The 27,681-nt window shown below is 49.1% G+C and overlaps 1 protein-coding gene across 1 annotated transcript in view; it reads left to right on the top strand.

Annotated features, from left to right (window-relative positions):
- The window catches only part of LOC135211087 (sec1 family domain-containing protein 1-like), a 136,257-nt gene that overhangs the window by 3,295 nt on the left and 105,281 nt on the right, over positions 1-27,681 (top strand). The window lies entirely within an intron of this gene.

Below are 27,681 nucleotides of genomic sequence, written 5' to 3'. Positions count from 1 at the left end.
TTGATCTTTTAATCTATATTGATCTCTGATCTATAGCGAATAAAGTTATTACATTAAGATATCTCAGTTCTATTCTATACATAACGCCATTTATAACAAATACGGTAATGTTGCACTGTAGTACGATGATCGAAATACAAGCCAAACAGATGTTATCCAGTTCGGTTGTACTTTAAAAAAAAAAAAAAAAAAAAAGGTCTTTTCTCGTTCGGATTTTGTTCATGCTGTACACGTTCACGCAACGAGTATAACGTTAACACCATACTTTCATAATTCTCTTTTGCTGTTATTGAACTTATGTAACTAGAAGATGGATAAAGTTAGACCATTGTAAATTGATCTCTCATAAAATCGAACTATCGTAAGACTAATGATCGTAACCTGAACACTACAGCTACCTGTACACTGTATAAACTTTATTATATCTTTACATACTTTAGACACCCACATGTACTGTACAGTAATTTCTATAGTACTATACTGCATAAATATAATTTTACTTATTGCGCCGTTGTGGGATTACAGCGCCTTTGACTGGTCTAGAGTTTCGAAAGAAGGTGTGCGGCGGCCGTAGGCTTTAAAATCGCTCAGCGTCGAAAATCGCTTGGCGTCGGTGGCCAGGAACGGAACCCCTGCCGCTAACCGAGGGCCGCCTGTATATGCCCTTGCTGATCTTATCTCCAAAGCGAGTAAGGACATAGTAATGTAAAAATATATTAGTCTTATTCTCCTTAACGTCATTTTTATCATAACTATGGTAATTTTTTAACTATCGTACGATGGTTGAAATGCAAGCAAAAACACTGTTGGTATCGGATTCGGTTGCTCATAACAAATCAATTGTTTCTGGCTGTATGCGTTTACACAACAAGTATAATATTACTAATGATACTTTGGCATTCTATTTTACTTTTTTAAACTTAACTAGAAGATGGGATAGATAAAGAGATTTAGGGTAAGGGGTTAGCCTAACAAAAAATGGAATAGATAATGAGGAAGAAAAGACGTTAGCCTATTGTTGTTTGGTCTCATATATTTAACTCACATGATATGCAAGATACATGATAAAATAATTTTTGTTCCGACACGGCATACAAACCTTCGGTCCTTTTACAATAAGAAGGTACTAGCGGCAGCTGGATAGGTCGTAAGCTTTCGAACAAGGGGTTCGGTAGTTAACTGCTTGTCCGACAGGCGCGCTCGCGACTGGGAGGTAAACAAATCACTTTTGCTTTCGGCCTGCTGGCGTGTAGACGTGCATCATCGCTCTCTGCCCGCTTCATCGTCGTTGCTTTCGCATGGTTGTGTTTTTCTTTTTCTATTTATCTAGTGAAACTGAATTGTAAGTACAATCATTTCATATTTATTTCCATTGAATTCAATTGTGAATTAAAGGATCTTGGTTTCTCACGCCCTCCGATTACCCGAGTGCCGGACTGAAAGGCGTAAGTGCGGGAATTCATTTTTCCCAGAAATGATCCTCGTATTGTGTATGCTCGGTGCCGAGGGCGGGAGAGCGCTCGCTCCGAGCTTTATTTTGGTTGGAAATGTTTAGATGAAAATCGTAAGTAAGTGCCCTTTTCATTTATATTATTTTTACCTGTATGCTCGTTGCCGAGCGAATGCGCTCGGCTCGAAAACTGATTCTGTATGGAAGTGGAATCGCAAGTACAGTATTCTTTTTCATTCATATATTTATTTTTGATTGTAAGCAATACTCATTTTGGATCAGTTTTCCGCTCTTACCCGGAAATTGATCCTTTCCCTTTTTTTTTATTTGTATGAAGTGAAATCGCAAGCGCAGTATTTTTTTTCATTTTTCATATATATTTTGTTTGCATCAACTCATTATGGATCAAGGTTTCCGTTCATAATCGGGAATGGATCCTTTTACCCTTGCGCTCGGTACCGAGGGCGCAAATGCGCTCGCTCCGAGCCCTTATTCATTGTGAAGTGAATCGTAATGCAAGATTCTTTTTCATGTTATTCCTTTTATTATTGATTGCATCAATATTTATTTGTTCCGATACGTAATACAAACCCTCGGTCCTTTAACAATAGGAAGGTAACTAGCGGCAGCTGGGACGGTCGTAAGCTTCGAACAAGGGGGAGAAACGTAGTTAACTGCTTGTCCGATCGTGCGCGCGCCCGCGCGCACCCGAGAGGTGAAGAATCACTTTTGCTTTCGGCCGCGGGTGTGAAGGACGTGTTCGTCATCGCTCTCTGCCCGCTTCATCGTCGTATGCTTTGTTTATATTGTGTTTTTTACTAATGGTTTGGTTTGACTTGAAAATGAAACTGTAAGTACACTGTTTTCATTTTCATTACTTAATTATGAATCAACATGGAACTATCGCCGTAGAGACAGCGAAATTTCCGCTCTTTTCATGAATGAACCCCTTGAATATGTCTCGGTGCCGAGGGCGGGCGCACTCGCGCCGAGTCATGTATTTTGGGCGAAAGTGTGTAATTGAAAGATGTAAGTACTCTTTTTTCATTATATTTTTGCCCTGTGCGTTCGTTGCCGAGAGCTTGATTGCGCTCGGCAAGAGCCTCTTCTTTTGTATGAATAGAATGCAATGAAAGTGGATTCGCATGCAGTTTTTTCTTTCTTTTCATTTTTCATTTATTAATTGCATCAAATTTAATTTTGGATCAATTTCCGCTCTTACCCCGGGAATTAATCCTTACGATTTATTGCTGTGAAAGTGAAAATAGCAAGTGCAGTATTGTTCATTTTATCATATATTATGATAGCATCATATTATTATGGATCAAGTTTCCGCTCTTACCGGAATGTGATTTTTTCCCTCTTTAAGTTCTATGAAGTGAATCGCAAGTGCAGTATTCTGTTTCATTTTCATATTACTTTTCACTGCTGTGCGGGGTAGGGGAAGCGAAGGTCTGCCAGGAAGTCGTCGGAAAGCTCTCCCGCGACTCCCTTGGTATCCGATTCTTCGTCTTCTTTCCTGCCCCCCCGCTCAGCTTCCTCGTATTTTGTTTTTTGTTTTTGGGGTCTTCCTTCCGTTCGGGGTGGGGGCATGTCTCCCCCCCCGTGCGTGAGGGAAGGAACCCCTCTTACTAACAATCTGTCTGTGCTACCGCAGGTGCTACAGCCGTGGGAGACGACCTTGGACAGGTATGGACCACTGCGGCTGCAGGGCGTGCCTAGCATCCACGATCTGCTGCAGAGTCTAGCGAGGTCTGGGGCGGTGACCTTGGAGTGGTCTCCACTTCAACCTTCACGGCCGCTTATGCTGCTTCCCCCCGCTGGTCTACACTCCCCATGCTGTGTCGGTGACGCCGTCTGCCGCTTCCTAGGGCCGGTCGCCGCCGTACCGAGGAGGGGTATGCCGCCGCCAGCCTGTGTTTTCTTCGTGTTGCCTGCCCCAGACTTCCGCTGTTCCAGCAAGCTCGCCCTGGACTGGCCGCCAGTACCAGCTTCCCGCTGGCTGCCGATGATTCTACGAGGCGATGGCTGGGCCTGCCGTACCTGTCGCTGATGTGGTTCCCACTACTGGCTTGGCTGTCCCTTCTGTGTTTACCGCTGCCGCTGTTCCTGCCGCTCCTGAGCTGGTTGCTGTTCCTGTCGCTCCTGGTTCCTGCGCCTGTCCATGCTGGTCCTGCCCATGGTGTGTCTTCCCCAGCCCAGTCCTTCCGACAGGTGCAGTCGGGCCGTGTTGCTTCGGCAATAGGCCCGACTCCGGCCTGTATGGAGGACCTGACGACGTCCTGCGTGAGCTGACGAAGAAGAGGAAGGTGTCATCTTCGTCTGTTACTGCCTCTTCCCCTTCGACTTCTAAGGCCCATAAGCCGAAGAAGAAGAAGGCTGCCTCCCCCCCCACCCCCCCCCCTAAGAAGTCTCCTTCGGGAACTTCTAAGGGCCCGTCCCACCGAGCCCACCTCGGTGGGACGGGGGGGGGGTTCCTTCTGCTGGTCCTCCTGCTCCTTCGGGAGCGGGGCCCGTCTCCCCTTCCGTAAGGAAGAGATAGACGGGGACCAGAGGAGTATCGGTTAGCTCTGGTACTTCCTCGCCTGGTGCTAGCGGCGATGCCGCTACGCCCAGGTTCCGGCTCGGTCTCTCGTTCGCGGGAGATCCCGAGTGTACGCTCTCCCTCGGGAGACCGTGCAGCCAAAGTTTCGGCGCCAGAGTTCGCATTCGGCGCCAAGACCACGGCACGGAGCAGAAGGCTGGCGAGAACCGCTCAGGTGACTCTCGCCAGGCCAGCGGCCGCTCTCGCAGCGACCAGCTGGTAACCGGGTTTTGTTATTCCCCCTAAGAAGACTCCTTCGGGAACTTCGAAGGGCTCGTCACATTCCGGTGTGACGGGGGGTTTCTTCTGCTGGTCCTCCTGTTCCTTCGGGAACGGGGCCCGTCTCCCCTTCTGAGAAGAAGAAGAAGACGGGGACCAAGGGTGTGCTGGCTACCGCTGGTACACCCTCGCCTGGTCTTGGCAGCTCTGCTGCTAAGCCAGGTACCGGCTCGGTTTCTCGTCCGCGAGAAGTTCCGAGTGTACGATCTCCTTCGGGTGACCGTGCAGTCCAAAGTTAAGACGCCTGAGTTCGCTCAGCGTCATGACCGAGGCACGGAGCAGAAGACTGTCGAGAGCCGCTCAGGTGACTCTCGCCAGGCCAGCGGCCGCTCTCGGCAGCGACCAGACCGGTACCTCGGGGGGATCTTGTTGGACGTGACGGTCTCTGACCGGCCACGGGTTGAGGCTGGGAAGAGGTCCCCCAGGTCCCTTCGACCGACGGTACCAGCCTCGCTGGTACCAGCGGTTTTGACGTGCCGCGAGGACGCTCACCGGTCTCACAGCGAAAGTGAGCTCTGCAGGTCACCTGACCGCCGCTCCCACAGGGACCGGGCGGATACGATGACCAGCAGCAGCTCGTCTGACGCACGGGACCCGGGTCGACGTGCTCAGTCCGAGCCGCTCGCCACAGGTTGAGCGGCAACGGCCAGGCCTGCAGATCGATCCCCACCGCGGGTTGGTGATCGGCTGCAGCCCCCACGTACGCTGGTCCTGCCAGCGAGCGGGGGGGGAGCGTCAGGTCTGTCTCTCCACTACCTTACACTTCCTCGGGCTACACCGGTAAGAAGCGCGTAGCTAGGAGTGATCGTGAGAGGTGCGCCGCTCACGATCCCGTCACGACGCCGCAACGTGCCACGTATGGTCTTAGGACCTCAACCAGACGTACGCGCAAGTGATTGGAGGCGACCGTCAGGGGGAGAGGGGGTAGCGTCAGTTCTGTCTCTCCGATACCTTCAACTTCCTCGGCTTACGCATGGAAGAGCGAGGTATATAGGAGTGATCGTGAGAGATGCGCCGCTCACGATCCCGTCACGACGCCGCACGTGCCAGGTTGGTCTTAGGACCACCAGGACGTACGCGCAAGTGATTGGAGGCAACCGTCAGGGATCTGTTGCTGGTCCTGGGAGCTGCTCTTGTTGGAGGGACTGGACGGTCCTACTCCTCAAGACGCTGTAACTTCCTTTTCCGAGATTCAGAGTAACTTTACCCAGTTATTGCACTGATTTCGTCAGCACAACGAGGCCGGGGGGAAGGATCGCCGCTCCCACCATCAGAGCCCATGTCTCTGCTTGAGTCGTTTTGGGGCCCGAGAGGGAACCCAAACCGACGGTGGGTATGCCGCGATCGGAGCTTGCCGATTCTGTCTTGAACCAGTCTCTCGTCTCCGGACAAGAAGGCTCTCTCAGTTCTGGCCGGTCGATCAAGCTACTTCCACCTCCTCTACTGCGACAGCGGCGTTTCTACGTGTCTTCGGACACCGTATTTTAAATACTCCTTCGGTCCTCCTGAGAGGTTTCGACCTCGACGAGGACTGGAATGAGTCGGAGGACGGTATCGGCTCTCTCCTGTCAGGTGTCGATCAGCCCCACCCAGACGACGTTTCACAGTGCGGCAGACCTTACCTACAGTGAGAGTTCGTAACCCTCCTCGGGAAAACGTTTTCTCCTGACGATACGTTTTTCCCAGACTCTGAGAGGCCATCGCCGCAAGGCGATGGCTGCTCCTACTCTTCTCCAACTGCTAGTTCCACTGGGAAGGCGGAGCGAGTATCCAATTCCTCCCCCATTCCCTCTCTCCTTACAGCTACGAGGGAAAGGGGAATTGGGAAGGATCCTACAGAGATTTCTCTGTAGGATCCCACGTTGGGGACTGCGCTACCAGGGGGACCTTCGGGTCCTACCTGACGTAAGCCCTGGTCGTTGAGGAGGGATCCTGCCCCATTCTCGATTTCTACGGGAATCGAGAGGACCACCAGCCGATATCGTTTGACGAATTCGGTGGGGGTTTCGCAGACTGCTTAGAATTCTACGGAATTTCTAGCGCATTCAGAGTGTTAGAGTTTCTTACGATCTCCAAACACTTAGGCGAGACCACGGTCCAAAGTGAGCGAGACGAAGAATCCCCGATATGTTTACATGATAATTGGGAACCTCCGCCTATGCTCGAATTCCTGGAATTTCTAGCATTAGGAAGAAGACTGCTGCTGAAAGAAGACTATCTCACAGTAGGCGACCAACCTGGAATAGAGAAGAACGACGGAATATCCAGTTTGGCTGGAACTATCGTCTTAGTATTCTGTTCACCATTGAAGCTTTCCTTCGAGGAAGACTTCTCCTTCACTCTCTTTATTAGAGAACGAAGGTGGTCGATCTCCAATCCTTATTTTGTTTTTCTTGAAGGAAAGAATTTAGGATGGAGATCGTTGTTCAGAATCCCTACAAATATAACTACGTATATTAACCTCGCGACATGATTCTGCTAAGCAGTTTGAATGGTCCGAGGGTAGGCGCATATCCTGGTTATTCTAACGGATTGCGACTTAGACGAAAAGTTTCTAATTGAACTGCAACCCGGGTTGCCTGCAACCTCCCAGGAGTTTCCAGTTTCAATTTTATATACTTATGGTGTTGTCACAACACACCATTTAAGCTTTTATATTTACCGAAATTCGTTTCGCTTAAATATAATTGCTCGAGCATATCTTTTTATGCTCGGTGGTTCTAGCCGAACGCATTCCTTCGTGGAAAGGATTACTTGGCAACTCAGGATGACGAGTCAGCGACAGCTACTGCGTATTGAATTGCCCGAGGCATTTCAGTATCAGCTGCCGCTTTGAGATAGACGGTTGTTTATGTCTTTCTCACCTGCTTTGATTGAATAACAACCGTATCTCTGCCCAACAATCACGGACTTAAGTCTCTGATTAACGGGGATTCTCGCATACATGAATGACCATCTACTGCTGTGAAACGCTAGTATTCATCGTCTTCGGTATTGCGAGAATTTTAAACAGAGATATCTATTCGACTCTCATCTTTCTGTTTACCGCACGGGTAACAGAATTCTGTAATAGTCTCTTGCTGCATCGTATCCCGATAATGCGAATGATTTTTGCGGAATCTGAGTTTGTCCTCAAAATATCTTGTATTCGGAGGTGTACAATTGTTCATTGTTCACCCCGGATTAGCAGATGTATTGAAAGACATCGCCTACTCCCACACCTGCCAGCTCTACTTCCAAACTTGTTCAGCCCATGAGAAGCAGTTTCTTCAAGCGGCTCTCCCCTGTGTTTCATTACTGAAGAACGCCCCGCTTTCATTGCACAACGACAGCAATGAAATGGCGGTTAGCGTTTTCAGTCATTTGTAAGCACAGGTTTAGAATCTTGAGATTCCTTCTCTCGATTCAGCTGGAAGACGTAGGTTGCATTCATTGCCTACCTTCGTCTTCAACGTCACATAGTGTTGTTTCTCCTTAAGCTGAGATTCAACGTCTATGAGATTTTCTTGCCATCAGGGACCTCGGTCTTTTGAAGGCAATTGACTTTCGCCTTTTGAGCTTATGCATTAAGAGAATCATCGCCGCGCCGTCCGGCATCGGTGACTAACAAATATTTTATTTGTTTGGTCTCTCAGCATAACTTTAAAGGGCGAAGGTCACGTGACTTACCCGGATGCTTGGACAACTTGCCTCTACTGATTCCGAACCAGTCAGTCGGCAGCTGTCAGAGCGCCCGAGTCAGTTTACGAACTATGCTGTGGACTTAGTTCGGTTGTTCCAGAGCAATCATTACTTCGTCTTAATAGCTTGTCAGTATGAGTACTGTACATAACCAAAGTCGAGAAGAGGGATAGGTCATACGACTATTCCCTTCTTTTCGTCTTAGGTAACTGCATGACTTCTCTTGAGAGTCAAGCACAAAGGGATGGGGATTTGTGACGCTCGATTTCGTACCGATCTTCGTAGCGAAGACTCAGAACCCTTCGGTAACTGACGATTGGTTCGAGTCCTTCACAATACCCTCCTAATGGACTTCACCGCCTCCGATACGAAGGCTATGCTGCTTTGTCCTGTGAAGGTGCGACGGAGCTGTCTGAAGAAACTCGACACCCAGGATGAGTGTGGACGCCTCTTCATCATTCTCTCGCGTTCCGCAAGAACTTCTCCGTGGCGCAGGTAATGAAGGCAGGCGCCTGGTCCAACCGGACCGCATGCACCTCCCTTCGTTCTACCTTCAGGATATTGCCCCACAGTTCCTTGGATCTTTTTCCTTGGGAACCGTGGTGGTTGCTCCAACACTTGTGTAGTTAACCCAGACCCTCGCAGGCTGAACGCATCGAGTCCTGGTGTGACCGTAAGAATGGATGAGGAATGAGAGTGTGACTGGCTCCTCTTCCCATCTTTTTTCTCCCTCTACCTTTGGGTAGAGGGACACGGTCGTCACCCTGCTGGGTAAGGGACGAGATGCAGGTGAGCTACTCAATAGAGCACCATCCTATCCCTTTCAGTAGGGATAGGAGTAAATATCCACTTCTTCCTCCAAGGTGGAGGAAGTGGATGCCAAATTGAGACAAACCCATCATTTTATGATTGTCTCTTGCAAACAGGAACAAGTTCTTGCTTGCTGTACGAAGATACGCTTGCCTCTCTCTTAGTACTTGGCCCAGAGGTCTGACCATTGATCCTGCGGTGCACACCCCGATCAATCGGACAGAGGTTTGGATCCCTCCCTTGCTCTTACGACCAGGGAGGCACTCCAGGGTTGGACGAACACCAGTCTGTTCACCAAAAAGACTCAGATTCCTCCCACCAAGAAGTGAGTCTTCCTATTGTTAAAGGACCGAGGGTTTGTATTACGTATCGGAACAAATGACAATTTGTCGAAAATTGCATTTTTCCTAACTATACAAACCTGAGGTCCTTTACATATAGTCCCACCTCATGCCACCCCTCACTCTGCAACTTTTTGCATGGGCCTAAAGCAAAAGTGATTCTTCAGCCCGCGCGCACGATCGGACAAGCAGTTAACTACCGTTCTCCCCTTGTTCGAAGCTTACGACCGTCCCAGCTGCCGCTAGTTACCTTCCTATTGTTAAAGGACCTCAGGTTTGTATAGTTAGGAAAAATGCAATTTTCGACAAATTGTCATTTTGGTTCAAGTTCCGCTCAGTCAGGGAATTGATCCTTATGCCCTTGCATTCGGTGCCGAGGGCACGATTGCTCTCGGGCTCTTATTATTATTGTTGGGTACATGGGTGCTGTGCGGGGGTGGGGAACGAGAATCCCCCCCCCCCCCCCGCTCAGCTCCCACAGATGGCCCTTCCCCTTCGGGGGGGAGGTTATCTGGGTTCTTCTCCTCGCCCGATCCGTCGAGCGCGGGGGAGGGCGCTCGGTGCCCGATGTACAATTGTATTCGGGGTCTTCCGCTCGTTCGGTGTGGGGCTCACCCCCCCGCGCGAGGGGACTTCCCCCCCACTAATCACTACTACTGTTATTTCCGCAGGTGCTATTGCCACGAGGGTGGACCTTGGTGAGGTATGGGCGTCCTTCGATTTGCAGGGCGTGCCTAGTGTCCAGGGGGGCGGTTTCTATGTCTGGGCCTGCTGCGGTCACCCATGAAGCGGTGACCACGACAACGATATCGACTCCAGGTGACGACGTCCCTCCTCACCCTGGTTGTACTCGCCTCACGTGTAACAGTCTTGGCCTACAGCCGCTGTGAAGTGCCGTTCGCCGTACCGAGAGGGGGGCTTGTGCCGCCGCCGCTCGTGGTTGCCGCGCTGCCGCGACCAACACTTCCGCTCGCCCTAGAGCTCAAGCCCCTGGCCCTGGACCTGCTGCCGGTACCAGGATGTTTGCTGGCTGCTGCTCCACCACCTCCTGTGTTTTCCGGTGCTGCCTGCCGTACCTGCCGATTCTGTACTGACTGTCCATGCAGTTGCTGTGCTGGCTGTCCCTGCCGTTGCTGAGCTGGCTGTCCCTGCCGTTGCTGCGCTGGCTGTCCCTGCTGATGCTGTGCTGGCTGTGCCTGCTGTTCCTGAGATGCCCATACCTGCTGACGTCGTCCCTGTTCGTGGTGGTACTACCCCAAGACTTTGGTCTGTCTGTACAGGTGCGTCCGGGCCCTGTGGCTTCGGCTACAGCAGCCCCGGCTCCGCCTGGATGGCAGATCTTACCTCTGTCCTGAGGAAGCTGACGAAGAAGAGGAGGAACGTCGCCTTCATTTTCTTCATCGTCGTCGGCTGCTGCGCCTCTTCCCCTTCGACTTTCTAAGGCTTCACAGCCGAGGAAGAAGAAGGTTGCCTCCTTCCTCCTAAGAAGTCTCCTTCGGGAGCTTCTCGGGACCCGTCTCACCTCGGTGGGACGGGAGGGTTTCCTTCCGCTGGTCCTCTGCTCCTTCGGGAGCGGGGCCCGTCTCTTCTTCCGCAAGAAGAAGACGACTACGGGGACCAGAGGGGTACCGGCTAACACCGGTACTTCCTCGCCTGGTGTCAGTGGTTCTGCCACTGCATCAGGGTCCGTCGTCGGCCTCTCGTTCATGGAGGTAACCGAGTGTACGGTCGCCTACCAGCGACCGTGCAGCCAGGAACCAGACCTCTGAGCCCGCTCAGCGTCAGGTTCACGGCACGGAGCGGAAGACTGGTGACAGCCGCTCACGCGACTCTCACCAGACCAGCTCTCGCTCTCGCGGCGACCAGCTGGCTAACCCGGGATGACGTGACGGTCCACGACCGGCCACGGGCTGAGGCTGGGAAGAGGTCCCCGTAGTTCGCCGGTGCCAAGCCACGGCTGGAACCAGCGACGTGCCGTGCCGTGAGGACAAGCACCAGTCTCACTGTGACAGTGGAGCCTGCAGTCACCTGACCGTCGCTCTCACAGAGAGCGATCGGGTACGGCAACCAGCACCAGCTCTTCTGACACTCGAGATCGGGGCCGCTGTGCTCAGTCCAGCCGTTTCTCCACACAGAGAACGGTTCGACCAGGCTTGCAGCTCGATCGCCACCGCGGGTTTGACGATCGCCTGCAGCCCTCCAAGCCTGGCTGGTTCTGCCAGCGAGCGAGGAGGGAGCGTCAGTCTGCCTCTCCCGTACCTTCAACCTCCTCGGGTTACACCGGAGGAGTCGAGGTATTGAGGAGTGATCGTGAGGGGTGCGGCCCTCATGATCCCACCACGACGCCCTACGTGCCAGGCACGGTTCTTGGACCGGCCAGGAACGTATGCGCGAGTGGATGGAGAAGACCGAGAGGGCTGTCCGCTGTTCCCCCTTCGTTAGGAGGAAGGTTCTCGGAATATGCTCTTGTTCGAATGGGAAGGGCTTAACGGTTATGGCGTTGATTTGTCAGCACAACGACCTCGGGGAAGGATCCGCCGGGGGGGAGCTCCCACCAGCAGAGCCACGTCTCGGCTCGAGTCGTTTTGGGGCCCGCCGAGAGGGAACCCAAATCGACGTGGTGTCTGCCGCGATTGGAGCTTGCCGACTGTGTTGAACCAGGTAGTCTCTCGTCTCCGACAGAAGGCTCTCTCAGTTCTGGCCGGTCGAACAAAGCTACTTCACCTCCTCTACTACTGCGACAGAGGCGGTTTCTACGTGTCTTCGGACACCGTATTTGAATACCCCTTCGGTCCTCTTGAGAGGTTTCGACCTCGACGAGGACTGGAATGAGTCGGAGGACGGTATCGGCTCTCTCCTGTCAGGTGTCGATCAGCCCCACCCCGACGACGTTCACAGTGGCGGCAGACCCTTACCTACAGTATGAGTTCGTAACCCTCCTCGGGAAAACGTTTTCCCCTCCTGACGAATACGTTTTCCCAGGCTCTGAGAGGCCATCGCCGTAAGGCGATGGCTGCTCCTTTTCTTCTCCAACTGCTAGTTCCGCTGGGAAGGCGAGCCAGTATCCAATTCCTCCCCCTCCCCCATTCCCTCTCTCCTTACGGCTACGAGGGAAAAGGGGAGGATCCTACAGAGATTTCTCTGTAAGATCCCACGTTAGGGGCTGGTCGCTACCGGGGGGTGGGGGACCTTCGGGTCCTACCTGACGTAAGCCTCGGTTGTTGATGGAGGGATCCTGCCCCTTTCCTTCGATTTCTACGGGAATCGAGAGGACCACCAGCCGATATCTGTTGACGAATTCGGTGGGGGTTTCGCAGAGTGCTTAGAATTTCTACGGAATTTCTAGCGCACTCAGAGTGTTCGAGTTTTTTATACGATCTCCAAACACTTAGGTTGAGACCACGGTCCACAGTGAGCGAGAATCCCCGATAATTGTTACACGATAATTGGGAACCTCGCTTATGCTCGATTCCCTGTAATTTCTAGCATTTGGAAGAAGACTGCTGCTAAAAGAAGATATCTCACAGTAGGCGATTAACTTGGAATAGAGAAGAACGGACGGGAACTTCCAGTTTGGCTTGAACTATCGTCTTCGGTATTCTGTTCACCATTGAAGCTTTCCTTTGGGAAAGACTTCTCCTTCACTCTCTTGACAGAGAACGAAGGCGGTCGATCTCCAATCCTTATTCTCATTCCTCGAGGGGAAAACGAATTTAGGATGGAGGTCGTGGTACAGAACCTACAAATATACTACGTATATTACCCTCGCGACATGATTCTTTCAACAGTTGAATTGTCCGGGGGGTAGGCGCATACCGTAGTTTAACTCTACGGTTTGGTGACCGAGACGAATTGTATCTTAATTGAACTGCAACTCGGGGTTGCCTGCAACCTCCCAGCAGTTATCAGTTTCGATTTTAGATACTTGGTATTGTCACGACAACACCAAATCAGCTTTTGTATTTACCGAAACAAATCCGTTTCGTTTAAATATAATTGCTCGAGCGTATTCTTATGCTCGATGGTTCTAGCCGAACGCATTCCTTCGTGGAAGGGATTAACTGGCACTCAGGATGACGAGTCACCGAGAGCTACTGCGTATTGAACTGCCTGATAGCAGCTCAGTTATCAGCTAGGTCTTCGAGATGCACGGTCGGTTATGTCTCTCTCTCGGTTTGATTGACTACCGAACCGTATCTCTACCCAACAATCATGGACTTAGGTCTCTGATTAATGGGGATTCTCGCATATTGAAGGACCATCTACTGCTGTGACGCTCGATTTCATCGCCTTCGAAATTGCGAGAATTTTCAACAGAGATATCTCTTGGACTCTTCATCTTTCTGTTTACCGCACGGTAACAGAAGTCTGTACTAGTCTCCCGCCTGCATCGCACCGCGATAATGCGAATGATTTTTTGCAGACATCTGAGTTTGTCTTCAAAATATCTCGTATTCGTAGGTGTGCAATTATTCATTGTTCGCCCCAATTAACAGATGTCAGAAGACATCGCCTACTCTCCGACCTGACAGCTCTACTTCCAAATGTTCAGACCCATGAGAAGCAGTTCTTCAGGCAGTATTTCCCTGTGTCTTCATTACTGAAAAGCGCTCCACTTTTATTGCAACTACGATCCTCACCGGACAGCAATGAATAGCGGTTAGCGTTCTCAGTGTTTGTAGCACAGGTTCAGAATCTTGAAGAATCCTTCTCTCGGTTCAGCTGTGAAGACGTAGGTTGCATTTTCTGTACACCTTTGTCTTCAGTGACACATACTGTTGTTTCTCCTTAGCTGAGAATCAACTATACTATGAGATATCTTGCCATCAGGGACCTCGGTCTCTAGAAGGCAATTGACTTTCGCCTGTTGGGCACATGCCTTAAGAGAATCATCACCTCGCCTTCTGGCATCGGTGACGAACAAATTATTTGTTTAGTCTCTTGGCATAACCCTTTTGAGGCGAAGGTCACGTGACTTGCTCGGGTGCTTTGACAACTTGCCTCCTACCGAACGCAGTCAGTCGGCAGCTGTCAGAGCGCCCAAGTCAGTTACGAACTTCGCTGTGGACTTAGTTCGGTTTGTTCCATAACAGTCTTTTCTTTGTCTTAACGGCTTGTCCCACGTACCCATACCATCGACACCCACCATTGAGTGTCGGTGTCCTATCCACTACCGAGAAGAAGAACTTCACTGCATGGGGATAGGCACTTCGCTGCAGACGGATAGACCAGTATGGGTACAGGACATCACCGAAGTCGAGAAGAGGGATAGGTCATACGACCATTCCCTTCTTTTCCTCTGAGGTAATTGCATGACTTTTCCTGCGAAGTCAAGCATCCAGGGGATGGGGATTCGTGACGCTCGATTTCGTAGCGAAGACTCAGAACCCTTCGGTTCCTGACGATCGGTTAGAGTCCTTCACAATCCCCTCCCTAATGGACTTCACCGCCTTCGATGCGAAGATGCTGCTGCTTTGTCCTGTGAAAGCGCGACCGCGCTTTCTGAAGAAACTCGACATCCCAGGCTGAGTGTTGAAGACTCTTCGTCAGCACCAAGATGACCTAGAAGTACACTCCCTCGAGTTACACAAGAACTTCTCCGTGGCGCAGGTACTGAAGGCAGGGGTCTGGTACAACCAGACCACTGGCACCTCCTTCTACCTTTGGATATTGCCCACAGGTCCTTGGATCGTTTTCCTTGGGACCCGTGGTGGCTGCTCAACACGTTTGTGTACTCTTACGACCAGGGAGGCATTCCAAAGGTTGGCGAACACCAGTCTGTTCACAAAAGACTCAGTTGTTCCGATACGTAATACAAACCCTCGGTCCTTTAACAATAGGAAGGTAACTAGCGGCAGCTGGGACGGTCGTAAGCTTCGAACAAGGGGAGAACGGTAGTTAACTGCTTGTCCGATCGTGCGCGCGCCCGAGAGGTGAAGAACCACTTTTGCTTTCGGCCGCGGGTGTGAAGGACGTGTTCGTCATCGCTCTCTGCCCGCTTCATCGTCGTATGCTTTGTTTATATTGTGTTTTTTACTAATGTTTTGGTTTGACTTGAAAATGAAACTGTAAGTACACTGTTTTTCATTTTCATTACTTAATTATGAATCAACATGGAGCAATCGCCGTAGAGACGGCGATTTCCGCTCTTTTCATGAATTGAACCTAGAATTATGTCTCGGTGCTGAGGGCGGGCGCACTCGCGCCGAGTCATGTATTTTGGGCGAAAGTGTGTAATTGAAAGATGTAAGTACTCTTTTTCATTATATTTTTGCCCTGTGCGTTCGTTGCCGAGAGCTTGATTGCGCTCGCAAGAGCCTCTTATTTGTATGAATGAATGCATGAAAGTGGATTCGCATGCAGTTTTCTTTTCATTTTCATTTATTAATTGCATCAAATTTAATTTTGGATCAATTTCCGCTCTTACCCGGGAATTAATCCTTACGATTTATTGCTGTGAAAGTGAAAATAGCAAGTGCAGTATTGTTCATTTTCATATATATTTATGATAGCATCATATTATTATGGATCAAGTTTCCGCTCTTACCGGGAATTGATTTTTCCCTCTTTAAGTTCTATGAAGTGAATCGCAAGTGCAGTATTCTGTTTCATTTTCATATTACTTTTCACTGCTGTGCGGGGGTAGGGAAGCGAAGGTCTGCCAGGAAGTCGTCGGAAAGCTCTCCGCGACTCCTTGGTATCCGATTCTTCGTCTTCTTTCCTGCCCCCTTCCCCCCGCTCAGCTTCCTCGTATTTTGTTTTTGGGGTCTTCCTTCCGTTCGGGGTGGGGCATGTCTCCCCCCCCGTGCGTGAGGGAACCCCTCTTACTAATCTGTCTGTGCTACCGCAGGTGCTACAGCCGTGGGGAGACGACCTTGGACAGGTATGGACCACTGCGGCTGCAGGGCGTGCCTAGCATCCACGATCTGCTGCAGAGTCTAGTCAGAGGTCTGGGGCGGTGACCTTGGGAGTGGTCTCCACTACAACCTTCACGGCCGCTTATGCTGCTTCCCCCCGCTGGTCTACACTCCCATGCTGTGTCGGTGACGCCGTCTGCCGCTTCTAGGGCCGGTCGCCGCCAGTAACGAGGAGGGTAGCCGCCGCCTGCCTGTGTTTTCTTCGTGTTGCCTGCCCCAGACTTCCGCTGTTCCAGCAGCTCGCCCTGGACTGGCCGCCAGTACCAGCTTCCCGCTGGCTGCGATGATTCTACGAGGCGCATGGCTGGGCCTGCCGTACCTGTCGCTGATGTGGTTCCCACTACTGGCTTGGCTGTCCCCTTCTGTGTTTACCGCTGCCGCTGTGTTCCTGCCGCTCCTGAGCTGGTTGCTGTTCCTGTCGCTCCTGGTTCCTGCGCCTGTCCATGCTGGTCCTGCCCATGGTGTGTCTTCCCCAGTCCCAGGTCCTTCCGGACAGGTGCAGTCGGGCCGTGTTGCTTCGGCAATAGGCCCGACTCCGGCCTGTATGGAGGACCTGACGACTGTCCTGCGTGAGCTGACGAAGAAGAGGAAGGTGTCATCTTCGCTCTGTTACTGCCTCTTCCCCTTCGACTTCTAAGGCCCATAAGCCGAAGAAGAAGAAGGCTGCCTCCCCCCCCTAAGAAGTCTCCTTCGGGAACTTCTAAGGGCCCGTCCCACCGAGCCCACCTCGGTGGGACAGGGGGTCCTTCTGCTGGTCCTCCTGCTCCTTGTCGGGAGCGGGGCCCCGTCTCCCTTCTGTAAGGAAGAGATAGACGGGGACCAGAGGAGTATCGGTTAGCTCTGGTACTTCCTCGCCTGGTGCTAGCGGCGATGCCGCTACGCCAGGTTCCGGCTCGGTCCTCTCGTTCGCGGAGATCCCGAGTGTACGCTCTCCCTCGGGAGACCGTGCAGCCAAAGTTTCGGCGCCAGAGTTCGCTCTGCGCCAAGACCACGGCACGGAGCAGAAGGCTGGCGAGAACCGCTCAGGTGACTCTCGCCAGGCCAGCGGCCGCTCTCGCAGCGACCAGCTGGTAACCGGGTTTTGTTTTTGTTATTCCCCCTAAGAAGACTCCTTCGGGAACTTCGAAGGGCTCGTCACTTCCGGTGTGACGGGGGGGTTCTTCTGCTGGTCCTCCTGTTCCTTCGGGAACGGGGCCCGTCTCCCCTTTCTGAGAAGAAGAAGAAAGACGGGGACCAAGGGTGTGCTGGCTACCGCTGGTACACCCTCGCCTGGTCTTGGCAGCTCTGCTGCTAAGCCAGGTACCGGCTCGGTTTCTCTCGCCGCGAGAAGTTCCGAGTGTACGATCTCCTTCGTGTGACCGTGCAGCCAAAGTTAAGACGTCTGAGTTCGCTCAGCGTCATGACCGAGGCACGGAGCAGAAGACTGTCGAGAGCCGCTCAGGTGACTCTCGCCAGGCCAGCGGCCGCTCTCGCAGCGACCAGCCGGTACCGCTCGGGTGGACGTGACGGTCTCTGACCGGCCACGGGTTTGAGGCCTGGGAAGAGGTCCCCCCAGGTCCCCTCGACCGACGGTACCAGCCTCGGCTGGTACCAGCTGTTTGACGTGCCGCGAGGACGCTCACCGGTCTCACGGCGAAAGCGAGCTCTGCAGGTCACCTGACCCCGGCCGCTCCCACAGGGACCAGGGCGGATACGGTTGACCAGCAGCAGCTCGTCTGACGCACGGACCGGGGGTCGACGTGCTCAGTCCGCCCCCAGCCGCTCGCCACAGGTGAGTCGGCACGGCCAGGCCTGCAGATCGATCCCCACCGCGGGTTGTGATCGCTGCAGCCCCCCCACGTACGCTGGTCCTGCCAGCGAGCGGGGGGGGGGAGCGTCAGGTCTGTCTCTCCACTACTTCAACTTCCTCGGGCTACACCGGGAAGAGCGAGGTAGCTAGGAGTGATCGTGAGAGGTGCGCCGCTCACGATCCTGTCACGACGCCGCACGTGCCACGTATGGTCTTAGGACCAACCAGGACGTACGCGCAAGTGATTGGAGGCGACCGTCAGGGGAGAGGGGGTAGCGTCAGTTCTGTCTCTCCGATACCTTCAACTTCCTCGGCATACGCCAGGAAGAGCGAGGTATATAGGAGTGATCGTGAGAGATGCGCCGCTCACGATCCCGTCACGACGCCGCACGTGCCAGGTTGGTCTTAGGACCAACCAGGACGTACGCGCAGTGATTGGAGCAACCGTCAGGGATCTGTTGCTGGTCCTTCTTCTGAAGGAGGAGGGTCCTGGGAGCTGCTCTTGTTGGAGGGACTGGACGGTCCTACTCCTCAAGACGCTGTAACTTCCGAGATTCCAGAGTAACTTTACCCAGGTTTATTGCACTGATTCGTCAGCACAACGACCGGGGGAAGGATCGCCGCTCCCACCAGCAGCCCAGCCCATGTCTCTGCTCGAGTCGTTTTGGGGCCAGAGAGGGACCCAAACCGACGGTGGGTATGCCGCGATCGGAGCTTGCCGATTCTGTCTTGAACCACCGAGTCTCTCGTCTCCGGACAAGAAGGCTCTCTCAGTTCTGGCCGGTCCGATCAAGCTACTTCTACCTTTTCCTCTACTGCGACAGCGGCGTTTCTACGTGTCTTCGGACACCGTATTTAAATACTCCTTCGGTCCTCCTGGTCCTGAGAGGTTTCGACCTCGACGAGGACTGAATGAGAGTCGGAGGACGGTATCGGCTCTCTCCTGTCCAGGTGTCGATCAGCCCCACCCAGCCCCACAGACCGTTCACCAAGTGGCGGCAGACCCTTACCTACAGTGAGAGTTCGTAACCCTCCTCGGGAAAACTTTTTTGTTTTCTCCTGACGATACGTTTTGTTTTCCCCAAGCTCTGAGAGGCCATCGCCGCAAGGCGATGGCTGCTCCTACTCTTCTCCAACTGCTAGTTCCACTGGGAAGGCGAGCGAGTATCCAATTCCTCCCCCATTCCCTCTCTCCTTACGGCTACGAGGGAAAGGGGAAGGATCCTACAGAGATTTCTCTGTAGGATCCCACGTTGGGGACTGCGCTACAGGGGGGACCTTCGGGGTCCTCCACCTGACTTAAGCCCCGGTCGTTGAGGAGGGATCCTGCCCCATTCTCGATTTCTACGGGGAATCGAGAGGACCACCAGCCGATATCGTTTGACGAATTCGGTGGGGTTTCGCAGACTGCTTAGAATTCTACGGAATTTCTAGCGCATTCAGAGTGTTAGAGTTTCTTACGATCTCCAAACACTTAGGCGAGACCACGGTCCAAAGTGAGCGAGACGAGAATCCCCGATATGTTACACGATAATCGGGAACCTCGCTATGCTCGAATTCCTGGAATTTCTAGCATTAGGAAGAAGACTGCTGCTGAAAGAAGACTATCTCACAGTAGGCGACCAACCTGGAATAGAGAAGAACGGACGGGAATATCCAGTTTGGCTGGAACTATCGTCTTAGTATTCTGTTCACCATTGAAGCTTTCCTTCGAGGAAGACTTCTCCTTCACTCTCTTTAATAGAGAACGAAGGTGGTCGATCTCCAATCCTTACTTTTGTTTTCTTGAAGGAAAGAATTTAGGATGGAGATCGTTGTTCAGAATCCTACAAATATACTACGTTATATAACCTCGCGACATGATCTGCTAAGCAGTTGAATGGTCCGAGGGGTAGGACGCATATCCTGGTTATTCTACGGATTGCGACTTAGACGAAAAGTATTCTAATTGAACTGCAACCCGGGTTGCCTGCAACCTCCCAGGAGTTTCCAGTTTCAATTTTATATACTTATGGTGTTGTCACAACAACACCATTTAAGCTTTTATATTTACCGAAATTCGTTTCGCTTAAATATAATTGCTCGAGCATATCTTTTTATGCCTCGTGGTTCTAGCCGAACGCATTCCTTCGTGGAAAGGATTAACTTGGCAACTCAGGATGCGAGTCATCGACAGCTACTGCGTATTGAATTGCCCGAGGCATTCAGTATCAGCTGCCGCTTTGAGATAGACGGTTATTTATGTCTTTCTCACCTGCTTTGATTGAATAACAACCGTATCTCTGCCCAACAATCACGGACTTAAGTCTCTGATTAACGGGGATTTCTCGCATACATGAATGACCATCTACTGCTGTGAAACGCTAGTATTCATCGTCTTCGGTATTGCGAGAATTTTAAACAGAGATATCTATTCGACTCTCATCTTCTGTTTACCGCACGGTTAACAGAATTCTGTAATAGTCTCTTGCTGCATCGTATCCCGATAATGCGAATGATTTTTGCGGAATCTGAGTTTGTCCTCAAAATATCTTGTATTCGGAGGTGTACAATTGTTCATTGTTCACCCCGGATTAGCAGATGTATTGAAAAAGAACATCGCCTACTCCACACCTGCCAGCTCTACTTCCAAACGTTCAGCCCATGAGAAGCAGTTCTTCAAGCGGCTCTCCCCTGTGTTTCATTACTGAAGAACGCCCGCTTTCATTGCACAACGGACAGCAATGAAATGGCGGCTTAGCGTTTTCAGTCATTTGTAAGCACAGGTTTAGAATCTTGAGATTCCTTCTCTCGATTCAGCTGGAAGACGTAGGTTGCATTCATTGCCTACCTTCGTCTTCAACGTCACATAGTGTTGTTTCTCCTTAAGCTGAGATCAACGTCTATGAGATTTTCTTGCCATCAGGGACCTCGGTCTTTTGAAGGCAATTGACTTTCGCCTTTTGAGCTTATGCATTAGAGAATCATCGCCGCGCCGTCCGGCATCGGTGACTAACAAATATTTTATTTGTTTGGTCTCTCAGCATAACCTTTAAAGGGCGAAGGCACGTGACTTACCCTGATGCTTGGACACCTTCCTCTACTGATTCCGAACCAGTCAGTCGGCAGCTGTCAGAGCGCCCGATCAGTTACGAACTATGCTGTGGACTTAGTTCGGTGTTCCAGAGCAATCATTACTTCGTCTTAATAGCTTGTCAGTATGAGTACTGTACATAACCAAAGTCGAGAAGAGGGATAGGTCATACGACTATCCCTTCTTTTGTCGTCCTTAGGTAACTGCATGACTTCTCTTGAGAAGTCAAGCACAAAGGGATGGGGATTTGTGACGCTCGATTTCGTACCGATCTTCGTAAGCGAAGGACCCCTTCAGAACCCTTCGGTAACTGACGATTGGTTCGAGTCCTTCACAATACCCTCCCTAATGGACTTCACCGCCTCCGATACGAAGGCTATGCTGCTTTGTCCTGTGAAGGTGCGACGGAGCTGTCTGAAGAAACTTGACACCCAGGATGAGTGTGGACGCCTCTTCATCATTCTCTCGCGTTCCGCAAGAACTGTTTCCGTGGCGCAGGTAAGTGAAGGCAGGCGCCTGGTCCAAACCGGACCGCATGCACCTTCTACCTTCAGGATATTGCCCACAGTTCCTTTGATCTTTTTCCTTGGGAACCGTGGTGGTTGCTCAACACGTTGGGTAGTTAACCCAGACCCTCGCAGGCTGAACAGCATCGAGTCCTGGTGTGACCGTAAGAATGGATGAGGAATGAGAGGTGTGACTGGCTCCTCTTCCCATCTTTTTCTTCCCTCTACCTTTGGGTAGACACGGTCGTCACCCTGCTGGGTAAGGACGAGATGCAGGTGAGCTACTCAATAGAGCACCATCCTATCCCTTTCAGTAGGGATAGGAGTAAATATCCACCACTTCCTCCAACAAGGGGGAGGAAGTGGATGCCAAATTGAGACAACCCATCATTTATGATTGTCTCTTGCAAACAAGAACAAGTTCTTGCTTGCTGGTACGAAGAGATACGCTTGCCTCTCTCTTAGTACTTGGCCCAGAGGTCTGACCATTGATCCTGCGGTGCACACCCCGATCAATCGGACAGAGGTTTGGATCCCTCCCTTGCTCTTACGACCAGGGAGGCACTCCAGGGTTGGACGAACACCAGTCTGTTCACCAAAAAGACTCAGATTCCTCCCACCAAGAAGTGAGTCTTCCTATTGTTAAAGGACCGAGGGTTTGTATTACGTATCGGAACAAATGACAATTTGTCGAAAATTGCATTTTTCCTAACTATACAAACCTGAGGTCCTTACATATAGTCCCACCTCATGCCACCCCTCACTCTGCAACTTTTTGCATGGGACCTAAAGCAAAAGTGATTCTTCACCTTTCGGTGCGCGCGGGCGCGCGCACGATACGGACAAGCAGTTAACTACCGTTCTTCCCCTTGTTCGAAGCTTACGACCGTCCCAGCTGCCGCTAGTTACCTTCCTATTGTTAAAGGACCTCAGGTTTGTATAGTTAGGAAAAATGCAATTTTCGACAAATTGTCATATTCCTCCCACCAAGAAGTGAGTCTTCCTATTGTAAAAGGACCGAAGGTTTGTATGCCGTGTCGGAACAAATGACAATTTGTCCAAAAAAATTGCATTTTTCCCTAACTATACAAACCTGAGGTCCTTTTACACATAGTCTCACCTAGTGCCACCCCTCACTCTGCAGTTTTTGCTTGGGCCAAAAGCAAAAGTGATTTGTTTACCTCCCAGTCGCGCGCGCGCGCCTGTCGGACAAGCAGTTAACTACCGAACCCCTTGTTCGAAAGCTTACGACCTATCCAGCTGCCGCTAGTACCTTCCTATTGTAAAAGGACCTCAGGTTTGTATAGTTAGGAAAAATGCAATTTTGGACAAATTGTCTTTTTAAGGGAGAAAAATTTGGGGTTTGCATGACATGTGAAATCGCATGTTACACGAGTATATACGGTACTTCTTTGTATTTTTGCGTGGGCTTTTAAACAGTAAATGTCTTTATAATTGTTATGCCCTTTTATGACTAATTTTCTTTATGTTAGTGTCACCTGAAACTCCATGTACTATATACCTACTGTTATTTTTGCTTTATATTGAGTTTTTCATTTAGTGACAGTAAACACATGAGCAGTATATTCTTTTAGTTATTAATGCTTATATACTTTGGCTTCTTTCCAACTGTCAGCCTGCCATTCACTTTCTTAAGAATCTGTTAATAAAGTTAAGAGTACTGTATCCTATTGATTGCAAACCATTTTTGTAATTACAACCTCACTACTGTTAAGAATAGATGTTATTCTAGTAGGTGAAAGATGCCAGCAATTGAGTAATACCTCTTTGCTATGTAATCCTTAAAGATTTTGTTCACGGGAGTTTTTGACTTGAAGGTTGCTAATTACCTAAGTCAGACTTCTAAATGTCTACTCCTCTCCATCTGTAATTGTTAACTTCTTCAATTCGAGATCCTTGCTGTATCCTCTTCTCTGAATTTTTTTTGTCATGTGAAAAGTGAGGGATTTTCACATCCCATCAAACTCAACAACATCAAATGTATTGTTGTTGTTCTTTCCAATTACAGTTGTGATTCCCCTGACTTCTTCCCACTGGTTCTGATGTAGCATTTGGAGGCAGATTTCTTCATTTCTGTTCTCTTAAGTTAGAGAGATTAGTCCATACTTGGAAAGCTTTCAGGTCCTGCAGTTGGTTTCAGAGTCAGTTTGTTCTGAAAAGTGCTCCTTCTCATCCTTCCTTACCCCCCCACAAGATTGAAAAGTTATTTTGTTTTAAGTCATAAAACCACTCTATGGTATGTTAAGAAAACAAGGTGAAGGATCTGCTGCCAGATCCTTTCCAGGCTACAATAGCCAGATGTTTGGGATCTGAAGGGCATTAGCAGATGGGCTGTCTTCGTATTGCCAACCTCATGTTCAGTTTAGACAATATTCTTTTTAGGTCTCACTCAGATGTCAGTGCTACAGTCCATTAAGAAAAGAAAATCTATGTGACAGTCACCAGGTTTCAGTTATATTACTTTAGCCTCTTTGACGCTGCCAGTATCTGCCTTTGTTCCATTTTCCAGTGCAGGTTTTCACCGAGGAAGTTAACCCATTCAGGCCTTGGTTCCTTTCCAAAGGACAGGCTCTGCAGATTTTTTAGACTCTTCAAGCACCTTCATTGCCATGACCCAGTGATTACTATCAGGGAAAGAGTTTTCCAGATAATTCCATCTTAGAAGGCCCTTTTCTGTTGTGAATATTAACAGTGCCCAAGAAGTAGAACATTTATCCTATCAGATGCCTCTTTCAGGAGGGATTTCTGTCTGTCAGTTATTTTTATTTGTTAGGTAAATCAGACCCTTCTGTTAGTTGAGGATCCACATAAGGACTGGGGAAACACCTAATGGGTTTTATATAGCAATATGTACTGAAAGTTCTTTGCAGCATAAACCTTGCTTCATTTACTTGGTTTTTATTCTCGCTTACCTCTGGCTTTTTTTAATTCCACTCTTCATTCTAGAACAAATTCTTATTGAACTTTTGAATAATTCTGTTTTTGAGTCTGTTCTTCTAGTGAGACTTCTCCCCTTTCTACACACCACTGACAACCAGTTCGGGTTTAAAGCAAACCACTCAACCGACACCTGCATCTACATTCTGAAAGAATTGCTGAATTACTACCTATCATCAGCCTCTCCTGTTTTCCTTTGTTTTGTAGATGTGAGAAAAGCATTTGACAGAGTAAACTACCTGAAGCTCTTCCTGAAGCTGCATAAAAGGGGCACACCCCTGTATCTAATTTGCATTTTACATTGCTGGTTCTCCACACAGCAATTCTGTGTCAAATGGGGTAACGTGTTATCTTGCACCTTCGGCTCCCTAAACGGGCTTCGGCAAGAGGGCATTCTCTCTCCATACCTGTTTAATACGTACACAGATGACTTGAATGTCAAACTGAACTCGCTCCCAATCGGATGCACCGTCAATGAAACAACTGTAAACAACCTCTGTTACGCCGACGATATGGTTCTGATTTCCCCATCAGTGCAAGGTCTCCAACGACTCATCGACACCTGCTGCCAATATGCAGAGGAATTTGATATAATCTACTACAACGAAACCAAGACCCAGTGCATGTCGCTGCTCCCGAGATCGCTTAAGCATATTGCAGAACCTCAAATTTTCCTCGGAAACCATCGGCTGGAATTTGTGCACGAATTCCCATATTTGGGTCACATTATCACCGACGACCTAAAAGATATGGCAGACATTAAACAGAGGCGTCGTAAACTATGTGCAGCTGGCAACATGATTGCAAGGAGGTTTGCCTTCTGTCACCGAGACGTGAAACTGCTGCTATTCCGCTCGTATTGCTACAGTATCTACGGGTGTTCCCTCTGGACGAACTATACCCGAGAGACCATGAGACGCATCACTGTTGTGCACAATGACATTCTGAGATGCCTCACAAACACTCCCCGCTACCACTCCGCCACACAGATGTTCATTGAAAACCACCTGGACAATTTAAAAATCATTGTTAGGCGAACAATGTCCAGTCTGGTAACCCGAGTGAGAAACAGCAGCAACTCGCTCATACAAAGCATCCTAAGGAGTGAAGCAAGAAGAAAATCTAAATTGTGGGAAAGATGGGAAAAGGAGGCCTTTGTCCCCTAAGGACTTTAACTCTCTGTATTTTCGAAGATGTCATCTGCAGTTTTTGTCATTATTACATTTATTGCTGATATTTTAATTTTTCATTATTACTGTGATTACTATCAAGTTAAAGTTTTATTTACATTTAATTTATGTATTAAGCCCTCTGGACCTGACTACTGTAACCACCTAAGGTCTCTAGTTGAAATTTGAGTTATATAATATGTGCACCAACTGTTTTTACTCTCAATGCATATTTTTTTTCTCACCAATATTATTACTGTTATTACCAGTATGATGATTACTAGCTTTTATGCTACCTCAGCTATTTTGTGGATAAGTGCCGATTATTAATTTTCTTTTCTATTTTATCATGTCTCATGTATCTAGATTGTGTATGTTACTGTCTGTATTTTGTATACTCAATGTATATGGCCCCGAGCTGAAATAAAACATATTATTATTATTATTATTATTATTATTATTATTATTATTATTATTATTATTATTATTAAAGGTACCGTATTGAAATTTTTTGCAGAAGGATGAACAAGAAAATTATAGTGCCCTAGGTAAACTTTAGGCATAATGGATGAATGACTGACAGAAAGACAGTTCACTTACTAGATACCCATGTACAGTAAACCAGGGCTTAAAAAATGACAGTCTACTGGCTGTCATTCTCATTACAGATAATAATCCTGTAAATTACAGGTGTACCCAATTCTATGGCTAGTGCAGTGAGAAGTGTACATATTAATCCTTTTAACTCTACTTCCCTCGTATTTTTTATTTTTCTCCATTTTCTCTGGCAATGTAAGAAGCTTTTTGTCTCTTCCATCATGGGATACAGGTACATCTTCTTATAGAGCTTTGTGGATTAGACATGGGTTCTTTAGCAGTGCTAAATAGAATCCTTGAGGGTCATTTAAACTTGTGATATCTCCTATGCCTGAAGAGCCTACGAAGCCTCTATATTAACCCATTCAAGAGGTATCTGTACTGAATTTTACACTGAAGATGGTTTTCTGTTGGTGTATAAATTTTTGAAACTGGTCAACAAGATTCGTGAAATGTTTGAGAAATTCACACGCAAGAGGTTTGACATCAGTAGTGTTTACATTCTTGTTTGACTTTGTAGTGAAGACTCCTATGACAATTAGCCAAGGCTACCCAACAGCATTGTTTACACTCTCTTGTCTTATTTCATTCTAAAGTAATTAAGAGGATCTTCTTTGTCCATTAAGGGCTATCTATCAGTACCTGCAGTTAACTAGATATTCCAGGATTAACTATGCTAGGCTTATTCTCTCCTCATAGTAGTATGAGAAGTGTCTCACAAGGAACATGATCCCTGACTGGAAGTGGCAATGTGACAGATGGCAAAGTGGAACAGATGAGAGCACCAGTCCACGAAATATGAGCCCTCTACATTTTTACCGCTCTTAATACAACATGGATGTTTATTTCATTGAATAGGGCACTTGGGTTTTTCAGTCCATGTTCCCTAAGTTTTATTCAAGGGATTTAACTTTGTACAAATATTTTATTTTTACTCTGAAATGCTAGTGGTCTCAGTGGGCTAAGTCTTGCCACTGGGGGAAGATGTTGGAAAACCTTTTTGTCTTCTAGTTCTTCATAATGCCATCTCCAGTCATTTGTATTGTAAGGATACACAGTCTTGCAGGGCTACTAGCTTCTATGTATGTCATCTTACATGATTGGTAAGTATTCATGCTCCAATTTAGAAAATACCAACTACAATTACCTTGCTTTACACTCTAAAGGGTTCATACTTACCATTCAACATCTGTCTCAGATATCAGAGCTGTGGTCTTTGACTCATAACAGTCCCAAAGTACACTCTGGGATCCTGCAGTTTTATGCTAAAACAGCCAACTGGCAACTCGTCCTTTCCAGCTAATTTTGCAGGGCAGTCAAAGATAATGAATACTAGTGCGGCTGTAATGAAATAACTAGGTTTTATAACACCAAACTAGTTTTTTCATACAAACTCATCAGTCATAAAGTGGGCTCTTTCCTGTTTGCGATAAAGGCCTTGCATTCTCATTTCCAGATTATATGAAATGTGAGGAATATGGTTAGTGAATATCTGAGGTTCCAGATGGTCCATGGGTGTCAGACAAA

Source organism: Macrobrachium nipponense, chromosome 4 (genome assembly GCF_015104395.2).
Source record: "Macrobrachium nipponense isolate FS-2020 chromosome 4, ASM1510439v2, whole genome shotgun sequence".
Taxonomy (NCBI): Eukaryota; Metazoa; Arthropoda; class Malacostraca; order Decapoda; family Palaemonidae; genus Macrobrachium; species Macrobrachium nipponense.
Note: the sequence above shows the minus strand (reverse complement) of the source record. Positions and strands in the feature narration are given on the sequence as shown.